The 6,579-nt window shown below is 40.7% G+C and overlaps 1 pseudogene across 1 annotated transcript; it reads left to right on the forward strand.

Moving 5' to 3' along the window:
• The first annotated feature begins 1,792 nt into the window (after positions 1–1,792).
• On the forward strand, positions 1,793–5,723 carry LOC309801840 (3-hydroxyisobutyrate dehydrogenase, mitochondrial-like; annotated as a pseudogene). The gene is made up of 2 exons: positions 1,793–1,804; positions 4,691–5,723. The product of its transcript is annotated as a 3-hydroxyisobutyrate dehydrogenase, mitochondrial-like (transcript).
• The last annotated feature ends 856 nt before the right edge of the window (positions 5,724–6,579 follow it).

Raw genomic sequence — 6,579 nt, forward strand, 5'->3', positions numbered from 1 at the left:
GGGATCATTCATTTTATAGTCTGGGATTTCCAGTGTGATCTTTATTTTCCCATTTATACTCTATTTCATACATTTTATTAGCAGCAGTAGTAGAAATAGTAGCAGCAGTATCATTATTATTTAGTTAGAGTAGAATTGTTTCTGTAACTTCTCACGGTCAGACATATACTAAGCAACACACATTTTGAAAGCACTGGTGTTGGAGTAAATTCGATGTTGATGAGACTAGTCACTGCCCTTAAAGGAGCTTGTCTTCTAGTTGGAAAGATGTGACATATACAATAATCTGAGGCAGTAAGTAAATACATGGGTCTGAGGGCAGAAGATCCTGAAGGAAGCAAGCTGCAAAGAACTCATTTTGAATCCTGGCATTAATATTGGCAGATCTCCTCACACCTTTTTAGGACAGTTATAGACAAAGCAAGTAGGACTGGAGAATACACTACAATGGCCAAAATAAGATTTAATGTCATTTCAGCCTAGGGGATTCTTTCTAGGCTTTGAGCATATGATAATTTAAATGCCCCCCTAAATAGTAAATTTACTTTAATGCTGACAATGTAGAAAAGATATTTTGCTGCAAAAGTATACACAGTAGTAACAAGTGGATTTTGGAAGAAACTAATATTTTGTCTTATACTGATACTACACTATTGCCCTAGACCTAGCAGCAGCCTTTACTCTTTGTTGTTTTCTTCTAAGACTAAAGAGCCTCTTTATTTTTTTCCACCAACAGATCTCAGAGCAATCTGAGTGCACTGGCCAGTTGGGACACAATTATCATTAGAATTCTTGGCTAGAGAAGAAAGCTCCTAATTTAAGAATGACTTTTTGCCTTCTGAGAGCTCAGAAGAGCAAATTGCAAGCCATCTACATTTATAAAACATGTTTTAGTCTGGAAAATTTCAAACATCTACAGAAGTAAAAAGAAAGAAGTAGAAACTTTCCTCAATTGTTCTCATCAAATGTCCATTTCAGGCCAATAGATTTTCTCTGTCCCCTCTCTTACTACTACCACCATCATCCCCAGCAATTTTAAAGCAAATCCCAGGTTTCTTTTTCTCAGTGAAAACGTCAGTATACATATTTCTAAAATGCAAGAACTGCCCTTTTTAAGCTCAACTATGTCGTTATCACACATCCGCAAATAATAATAATTCCTTAATATCAACAAATAGCCAGTCAGTTCATGTTTCCTTGATTGTCCTATAAATGTATTTTTATTTTAATAACCATAATTTATTTGATTGTTGATCCAAACACAATTTCTTTTAAAGTATAGGTTTAAAAGAACTCAATTTGCTCATTTTTCTTGCAAGTATTTGTCATTGAATTCAAAGCATTCATCCAGTAGGGTTCCCAACTGTCTGGATTATGCGGATTGCATCCCCTTTATGCTTATATATTTATCATGCTCCTTTGGCCCATGTATTTACTGTCAGTTGGTAGATAGATCTAGAGCACTGACATAATTCAGGTGTGATTTTTTGTCAAGTTTACTTCATAGATAATATGAATTCCAAAAGGAACTATAAAGTGTCTGTCTTACTGTGACGTTGCGGCCATTAATGATCAATGTCTAGATCCATTAATTTATTAAGGGTACCAAATGGTGATATTCTACTAATTAGATTATTATTCATTTACTAGCTAGAAGATGATTTCATCAACGACTTGGTTGCCCTGAGTTACAGTTTAATTAGGAAAGGAAGAATAAATGTTTCTTTTATTTACCAGTTTTACAAAAAAAGAAAAAACAGGAGAAAGGTTGACTCCAAAGTAGCTTCCGAAGATGACTAATGAGGTATTTTCTTTTTTTGTTGTTGTTTTCAGTGAGGTTGTTATAAATATCGATGCGGAGATTGTCCCCTCTTAGGTTCACGGATCCTGTTCAAGTTGGCTCCTGAGTCCTTTCCACACAACCACAGTAGTCTTTGAAGTCTTCCCAGCTCTCTTGTATGACAAGGTGTAACAGGAACATCTTGTTCGTTTCTTATGCTGGATTTGAAATCAGCTATTTCTCCAAGGAGGCATTATCCACTGTGTTTATTCAAACTTGTGTTCCTTCTAGTTTAACCTTCTCTCGGGACATGATTTTTTTTAAACAAATTACTTACTGAATTTTTTCACCTTTTCAAATCTTGCTATTCTCCAATCACTTCATTTCTGAATTTTTCTAATTTCTTTTATGTTTTTCTTAAAACCAGTTTCTATTCCTTTTAAAATTTCTTTTACTTTTTCCGCAATATCAGGCAATAAATTTCATTTGTTCTGTGGACGTGTCTTTCTGTCACGTTTTCAGGATTTGCTGGAACTTTCTTTTCACCCTTCTTTTTTCTTTTTTTTTCTCACTGATTTTCTACAGGATGTGAGTGGAATACTCTTCTGTCACTCATTTTCAAATGAAATAAGTTTCCACTTTAGGAGGGAATCATAGATCAGAATATAATTTCTAGCTTCAGAACTCCAGGGCTCACTATCTTCTATTATTTTCACAACATAATTTTTAAAAATGACCTTAAAATTTCTAAAATCTTCCTCCTCGGCCCTCCTCTGCCCATTTACCCAGGGCTCCTCTTTCTTGTCCTTGTTGAGTATGGGGATTTGTTCTGGAATGGTGCTTTGGTTTGATAGGTGTCAAGGTTTCACAGACCCCAGAACACTTGGCATCCTCAGAACATTTCAAAGTTCTTGCACTCAGCTGCAAAGTGGAGCCTGCAACGTTCACTCCCGGTTTCTGCCGCTGTTCTCAGTGAGTTTTTCAATCTCAGTGAGTTCATGAACCATAGTAACCTTTGGCTCTCCTGAAAGAGAGAGAGAGTCCTTCCCTCGTCTGCCTCCCACACACCTTGGGATACACATATGTAGGTCTTTTTCCTGTTGTTGATTTGTTCCTACCTGGCTGTATGTTGCAGTTAATGTGGACACCTTGTTGTAGATGTTGTCTGTGGGTTTTTGATCTTGCTATCCTAGATGCTTTTCTTTCTTCTTTGTGGGGGTGGGGGCTTGTGTATTTAGGGGAGGGGTGGCATATTCAGGGATAAAAATCTTCTCTGTAGCCACCATCATTTCCCCAGAATCCTCTGCCATTAATATTTAAAACAAAATCATAGGAATCATTATCCGGATCCTTAGGATAATCATTACATTGTATCTGTCTTTTTTCCAGGCTTCAAGCTGCCTGTGGCTCCCCACGTTAGTATACTGACATGACTGGGCAATGCCTAATTTGATAGGTTCTTTCTGTACTACCTTCCTCCTAATCATGACAGTCTTGTACGCTATACGTAGTCTTCTTTACTGATAGGGAATTTAGAAAATACAGGAAGCCATGGGTTTAATAGCTGAAAGTGGAATTAATATATTATTTTTCTCAGGTAAAATATCATAAGACTCCTTAGGCCAAAGTTGTAAAATGAAATCGCAAATTTCCTGGAATCACTTTGCAAACGTGAATGCCCACATAAAGTACACTAGGACTTGAATCCAAGGAATAACACATTTTTAGAGCCTCCAGATTTATAAACTTAGTACAATTCTGCATTACTTCTTAAGGCAACTGAAGAAAATAATTTTGTGATCAAATAAATATTGATTTTATTAACATAGTTATTTTAAAAGTTTATAAAGCTTTTAAAAAATGTTAAGGCTCTATCCGCCTCATCAGTTGTTATTTCTTTTCTAGAGTCTTGGATAAAGGAACAGTCGTTTGAGGGGAAACATGGTATAAAATGGGAAGAGAATCTAACAGTGAAGATAGTTATATCTCTTCCTGTGTGATGAACTACTCCTATGCTTGGTGGTTTAAAACAGCAGGCACTTTATCTCCTCACAATTTGTGAATCAGCAGAATGGGCTGGGATCCCCTGGGTGGATCTATCTTGCTTTCACCTGAGGTGACTACTGAGGCTGCCATCATCTGGTTGCTGGACTGGGGCTGGTTGCTTTCACATGTCTGGCCATTGGTGCTGGCTGTGGCCTGGACCTATTCTCCACTAGGTTAGCCAGGCTTCCTAACATGTCAGGTTTCCATGAGGACAAGCCCTAAAGCACGAGTACTCTCCAAGCTTCAGCTCTTGATATGCCATTGGGCCAAAGCAAGTCATGTGACCAAACCCAGGTCAAGGTGGAACAAAACTACACAGGGTGAGAAAACAGGGGGGAGGGGCATTTGCACTGGGGGTCAGTAGTCTAACAAACTGCTGCAATAACTATATAAAGAAAAGCACCCCGGAGGACAACTGGTAAAAAATAAATGTGTGCGGGGTGGGGTGGGGGTTTGGCATGGGGGGGCAAAGGCAGTAAACAGGGGCTACCAAAATCTGAAGATTCTGGAATTTTTGGAAAATCCACTGGGATTAAAAGAGTTACACAACCATGTTCTGACCCCAGAAGAAAGGTCCCAGTTGAGCATCAGGGAAGTCTAGCACTCTTCCTCCATCGCATCAATTTCCACATTTCTTTGACTCAGCATATTTGTAGAATGAATCATGACTTTCTATAAATTTTTAGTTCAGTTTTTCAAAGAAATAGTGACCTCGCTTCTATCTGCTGTGCCACAAAAATGCTGTAGAAAAAAATTCCTTCTGTTAAATTGCTCACTAGGTGAAATTGTATGTGTAACCTAGTAACAAAGAGGTATTAAGAATCGGCACAGCCGAGCCGGCCCTCTGCACCACGCACCCTATAGCAGCCAGTGGGTGAGCCGGGAGTCGAGGAGGTCACCGTGGGAAGGAGGGGCGCGGGCAACGTGTCAGCCTCCTTCCGTCTCCGTGGAGCCACCTCCAGCCTCTGGTACAGTGAGTCGTCTGCAGCAGCCGTCGGTGGCCAGCCTTGCAGCGGTGTGTTCTAGGTCAGTAGCTTCCAAGACTCCAGTTGGATTCACTGGAGTAGGCAACGTGGGGAATCCAATGGCAAAAGAGCTCTTGACATGACTAGCCACTCACTATTGCTGATGTGTTCCCTGATGCATGCAAAGAGCTTCTAGATGCAAGTGAACCCGGTAGTGTCTTCTGCAGAGGATGTAGCCGAAAAAGGTGACAGAATTATTACAGTGCATCAATGTGCTAGAAGCTTATACTCTAGCAAATGGAATTCAAAAAAAAGTGAAGAAAGACTATTAATAGATTCCAGTACTGTTGATCCTATGGTTTTGAGAGAATTGGCCAAAGAAGTTGAGAAAATGGGAGCAGTTTTCTCGGATGCCCCTGTTTCTGGTGGTGTGGGAACGGCTCGGTCTGGCAACCTCACATTTAGGATGGGAGGGGTTGAGCTGCTGTGGTGCATGGGCTCCCATGTGGTGCATCGTGGAGCTGTTGGGACTGGCCAGGCTTCGAAGATCTGCAAACACTTGCTGTTAGCTGTTAGTAGGATTGGAACTGCTGAAGCTATGAATCTGGGACTCAGGTTAGGGCTTGACCCAAAACTCTTGGCTAAAATCCTAAATACGAGCTTAGGACGATGTTGGTCAAGTGACACTTACAATCCTGTACCTGGGGTGATGGATGGAGTTCACCTGGCTGATTACTATCAGGGCAGATTTGGAGCAACACTCATGGCTAAGGATCTGGGATTAGCATGAGTCTCTGCTAGCAGCACGAAGAGCCCAATCCTTCTGGGCAGTCAAGCCCATCAGATCTGCAGGGATGTTGTGCGTGAAGGGCTACTCAAAAAAAGACTTCTCATTCGTGGTCCAGTTTTTGCAAGAGGAGGAGACATTCTGAGTTTGCCCTCTGGCTGTGAACACTGAAACATTGAAACCAAACACTGTCTTGGAGCCCCTTATGGCTCACTCCACAGGAAAATGGGCTTAATCAAAGGTCAACTGTCTGCTTTTGAGTGTCTAGGTCAGGGGTCCCCAACCCCTTGGCCTCGGATGGGTACCGGTCCGCAGCCTCTTAGGAACTGGGCTGCACAGCAGGAGGTGAGTCGCAAGCAAGCCAGCTATAAGCTTCATCTGCCGCTCCCTATGGCTCACATTACCGCCTGAACCCCACACACCCCGCCCCCCCTCCCTGGAAAAATTTGCTTCCAGGAGACCGGTCCCTGGTTCCAAAAAGGTTAGGCACCTCTGGTCTAGGTCACAATAGATCCTGGGATTTTTCACCCATTTTAAACTGCTTATTCTTTTTATCTATTTAACAAACATATCATCTGTAATTTTTTTTTTCTGCAAGCCACTGATGGTAACTGCTAGCTAGCTAGCTGATTGGCCTTTTTCAAAAGTTTGATTCCTGAGCATCTTCAGCTAAAACGCTGCCTACTTCACTCAGGATATTATTTACTCCACTTTACAAATAAAACTAAAATTGTTTTCAACAGGATAAAATCTATCCTCGAGGAAAGAAAAGAAATTGGTGTGAGAAAAGGTATTAGAGAAAGGGGAAGTATAGTGAATTACTACCTGTGTGCCTCAGAAAATTTGTCCTGTTATCCCAGTGGTGATATTCTTGCATTGAGATTACTGGTTTATTTTCTAGGAGTTGTTAAAGCAAGAGAACTCCTTGCTGCATGTTATGTAATTTGGACTCTGTTACAATTATCTTGGTGTGCCCATCTTGTAACAACTTCCCATACTCA

Source organism: Mesoplodon mirus (assembly GCF_964341445.2).
Source record: "Mesoplodon mirus genome assembly, chromosome: 1".
Classification (NCBI taxonomy): Eukaryota; Metazoa; Chordata; class Mammalia; order Artiodactyla; family Ziphiidae; genus Mesoplodon; species Mesoplodon mirus.